The sequence below is a fragment of the Theropithecus gelada genome, chromosome 5 (assembly GCF_003255815.1).
Source record: "Theropithecus gelada isolate Dixy chromosome 5, Tgel_1.0, whole genome shotgun sequence".
Lineage (NCBI taxonomy): Eukaryota > Metazoa > Chordata > Mammalia > Primates > Cercopithecidae > Theropithecus > Theropithecus gelada.
Genome location: NC_037672.1, coordinates 45984674 through 45989625, shown reverse-complemented (window position 1 = coordinate 45989625; position 4952 = coordinate 45984674). Strand labels below are relative to the sequence as shown.

General features: G+C 34.3%; 1 pseudogene; it reads right to left on the bottom strand.

Annotated features, from left to right (window-relative positions):
- Positions 1-2786: 2786 nt before the first annotated feature.
- Positions 2787-2882, bottom strand: LOC112625546 (annotated as a pseudogene).
- Between the last annotated feature and the right edge of the window lie 2070 nt (positions 2883-4952).

Below are 4952 nucleotides of genomic sequence, written 5' to 3'. Positions count from 1 at the left end.
GTCTATTCAAGATTTTCTACTTCCTCTTGAGTTAATCTAGTTTATTATTTCTAGGATTTTGTGCATTTTTATCTAACTTATCTAATATTTGCCATGTAATATTTCCTTATAATTCTTTATTAATACAAATCTAGTATTAATGCCCTTTTTTCATTGTTGATTATAATTTAAGTCTTTTTCTTCATTTTCTTGATCAACTAAAGATGTGTCATTTTTTGTTGATCTTTTCCGGGAATAACTTTTGGTTTCATTGGCTTTCTCTACTGATTATCAATATTTCTGCTGTAATATTTGTTATCTCCTCCTTTTTCCTGTTTTTGATTTAGTTTAGTCTTCTGATTTCTTGCAGTGGAAGGTTAGCATACTGATTTTTTTTTTCTTTTACACTGTAAGCATTTACAGGTATAAGTTTTCCTCTAAGCACTGTTTTAGTTGGATTCTATACATTTTGGTATGTTGTGTTTTTGTTTTTATTCATTTCAAAATATTTTCTCATTTCTCTTTTGCTTTGTTTCATAGGCTTATTCTCTTTAGGAATGTTGTTTTATGACTAGAATATGATGTGTCCTGGATGATGTTCCATGTGTGCTTCAGAAGAATGTGTATTGTACAGTTGTTGGACTGAGTGTTCTGTAGATGTCTTTTAAGTCTAGTTAGTTTATAGTGTTAATGCTTTTTTTTTTTTTTTTTTTTTGCTTCTCTTCTGTCTAGTTGGTATATCCATGATTGAAAGTGGGTTACTGAAGTCTAATTATTATTGTTTAATTGTCTGTTCCCCCATCTATTCTGTCAGTGTTTGCTTCATATATTTTAGGACCATGTTGCTAGGTACATATATACTTACAATTGCTGTATCTCCTTGATGAATTGATCTTATAGAATGACTTTTTGTCTTTAGTAACACATTTTGTCTTAAAGTCTAATTATACTAGATATTAATATATCCAGTGAAGCTTTGGTTTGGTACTGTTTGCATGGCATATCTTTCAATTCTTTTACTTTCAACCTATTTCTGTCTTTGAATCTAAAGGGTGTCTCTTGAAGACTGCTTTAGTTGGATCATGCATTTTTGTCCACTCTGCCAATCTTTGCCTTTTGAGTATTTAAACAACTTTATAGAATTTACATCTGACAGTTTGCTATTTGTATTCTATATATGCCTTGTGTCTTTTTTGTCCCTTCATTTCTCAATTACTGCCTTTTTGATGTTAAACAGATACTTCCTAGTGTACTATTTTCAGTTTCATTGTTTCTTATATTTTTTGAGTTATCTTCTAGGTGATTTTCCTGGTGCTTAGTTAGCTCATAACTTTACACAATCCAGTTCAAGTTACTACTAACTTAATGTCAAAGGTATACAAATCTTTGCTCCAATATGCTCTTATTTCTCTCTCCTTCTTTAAACTGTGATTGTCCTACAAACTATATCTTCCCATTATAAACCTATCAATGGTGTTTTACAATTATTGCTTTATGCAATTATTTTTATAAAACAGATAGGATAAGGAAAGGGTTATTGATATAATTTGGTTCTGTATCACCACCCAAATCTCACTTTGAATTGTAATTTGCACTGTTGGAGGTGGGGCTTGGTGGGAGGTGATTGTATCATGGGAGTGGTTTCTAATGGTTTAGCACCATCCCCCTAGTGCTACCTCATGATAGAATTCTCATGAGATCTGGTTATTTAAAAGTGTACAGCATCTCTCCTCCACTGTCTCTTCCTCTTGCTCCAGCCATGTATGATGTGCCTGCTTCCTCTTCACCTTCTGCCATGATTGTACGTTTCCTCCCTGGCCATGTACAGCCTGTGGAACTGTGAGCCAATTAAACTGCTTTTCTTTATAAATTACCCAGTCGCAGGTAATTCTTTATAGCAATGTGAGAACAAACTAATACCGTAATAAATATTTTTATGCTGTTTTATATTTACTTATATAGTATACTTTACTAGTGCTCTTTATTAATTCATGTGGTTTCAAGTGTCCTTTCAGCCTGAATGATTCTTTTCAAAAACCTTTTTGGTAGAGCAGATCTTCTAGCAACAAATAATCTCCATTCCTCTTTTTAAAAATCCTGGGAATGTCTTAATTTTATACGCATTTATGAAGGAGAGTTTAGCTGAATTCTCAATTAACAGTATTTTTATTTCAACACTTTGGACATACTACCCACTGTCTCCTGACATCCATAGTTTTTCATGAGAAATCAGCTGTTAATCTTATTGAAGATCCCAGATAATTGATGTAAATTTTCTCTTAATATTTTCAAGGAAAAAAAAAATAAAGTCTCTGAATTACATCATTTGACTCTGACCATTCTAGCTGTGGACTTTCTGAATTTGTTCTATGTGGAGTTTATTGATCTTGGATGTGTAGATTAATATGTTATAAATTTTGAAATTTTCCAGTCTTTTTGCCAATATGTCTGTCTCATCTCCTCTGAGACTTCTGTTTATTTTGGTACACTTAATGGCGTCCCATAATTCTCTGAGTTTCTGCTCATTTTCTTTTTTCATTTCCCATACTGCTTCAAAGATTGGATTATCTCTATTGACATATCTTCAAGTTTGTCAATTCACTCTTTTGCCAGCACAAATCCAGTGTTGAGACACTCATATTTTTGTTATTGGTCTTTTTAAGTTCACAATTTATATCTGTGTTTTTAAAACAAATATAAATTTGATATACTTTATCAATATTATCTTTTTGGTGAGATGTAAACATTTCTATTTAGTTCTTTTATATATATAATTTCTATTTTTATTTTTAAAAATACATTTTTTGAAAAATATGGAATGCCTTGCAAATTTGTGTTGCATCCTTTTACAGGGGCCATGCTACTCTTCTCTGTATCATTCCTATGTTAGTATAAGTGATCACTGATTTTTTTATTTTGTAAGGCATTGTCTTTACATTTCTTGAGTGCCTTACACATGGTCTTGTTAATTCTTTGAACTTATCTACAATAACTTATTTAAGACATTGTCTTCTAAGATCAAAATCTGGGACTCCTCAGGGACATTTTCTGTTGGCTGTACATGTGTCATGCTTTCCTGTTTCTTTGCATGTTTCATTTTTTAAAATTGAAAATATTATATATTGTAGCCATTCTGGTATCAGTCCTCAACCCTCAAGATTTGTTGTTCTTTCTTAGATTTTTAAAATTTTTATTGTTGCTGTTTTTCTTGCTTCTGCTTGTTTAGTGACCTTCCTGAACTAATCCTGTAGATTCTGTATTCCTTTCAGTGTGCAGTCACTAAGCACTATAGTATACAGGTTGAGTAGTCCTAATACAAAAAATCTGAAATCTGAAATGCTCCCAAGTCTGAAACTTTTTGAGTGTGTTGACATTATGCAAAAAGAAAATGCTGATTGGAGTATTTCAGATTTCTGGATTGGAAATGAACTGGTATAGATAGTGCAAATATTTAGAAATCCTTCCAAATTCAAAATCCAAAACACTTTTTGTCCCAAGCATTTCAGATACGAGATACACAACCTGTCTCTCTCTCTGTATCTCATATGTACACACACACACACACACACACACACACATTTTCTTGTTTTTAAGTTTGCCTTTCTAGGGGTCACATCTAGGTCAGTATAATTTAGTGGTCAGCCAATGGTCCATCAGAAGATTTTCTTAAATGCCTTTCTTGTGTAACTACCAGCTTTCAAAGGGTGATAAAGCACATCCAAACTTCAGGCAGTTTTCAACATTCTTTAACTTTTACTTCTTGCTTCTGCAGAGTTCTGCTCATTCACATCTGCAAGGTCAGTCAAATGTAAATGACTAATACGTCTATTCCCATGTCTTCCCTGGACTTAGGCATAACCTTTCAGTTAGATCCCCATGAAATGTTTTGCAGCATTTCAGAGATTTTCTGTGGTCAACTGATTCTCTGGGATTTTTTAAATCCCTACCCAACTTGTTTTCTCCAACTCAACCACAGCCTTCAGTAGCTGTGATGTTGCCAGGAAATTGCTATTGTTTTGGTAATGCCATGGGGTTGGGGCCCCTCTTTTCCATACTGAGCAGAGCTCTGAATCAAATTAATTGGCCACAGCACCCAGGGAATAGAGGTTTTACAGGAGCTGTGATTTCTGAGAAAACATTCACTGTTCTGTGGGAATAGTGCTTTTTAAATTTTTATTTTTATTTTTTATTATAGTTTAAGTTCTAGGGCACATGTGCACACAACATGCAGGTTTGTTACATAGGTATACATGTGCCATGTGGGTTTGCTGCACCCATTAACTTGTCAGTTACATTAGGTATTTCTCCTAATGCTATCCCTCCCCACTCCCCCCACTCCACAACAGGCCCACATATGTGATGTTTCCCGCCCTATGTCCAAGTGTTCTCATTGTTCAGTTCCCACCTACGAGTGAGAACATGAGGTGTTTGGTTTTCTGTCCTTGTGATAGTTTGCTGAGAATGATGGTTTCCAGCTTCATTCATGTCCCTGCAAAGAGCATGAACTCATCCTTTTTCATGGCTGCATAGTATTCCATGGTGTATATGTGCCACATTTTCTTAATCCAGTCTATCATTGATGGACATTTGGGTTGCTTCTAAGTTTTTGCTATTGTGATTAGTGCCACAATAAACATATGTGTGCATGTGTCTTTATAGTAGCATGATTTATAATCCTTTGGGTATATACCCAGTAATGGGACTGCTGGGTCAGGTCAAATGGTACTTTTAGTTCTAGATCCTTGAGGAATTGCCACACTGTCTTCCACAATGGTTGAACTAGTTTACACTCCCACCAACAGTGTAAAAACATTCCTATTTCTCCATATCCTCTCCAGCACCTATTGTTTCCTGACTTTTTAATGATCGCCTTTCTAATTGGTGTGAAATGGTATCTCATAATAGTGCTTTTTTTAACAGAGCTTGAAAGAGGTCTGACCTCTTTGGAGCTCTGACTTTTGGCTGCCACATTA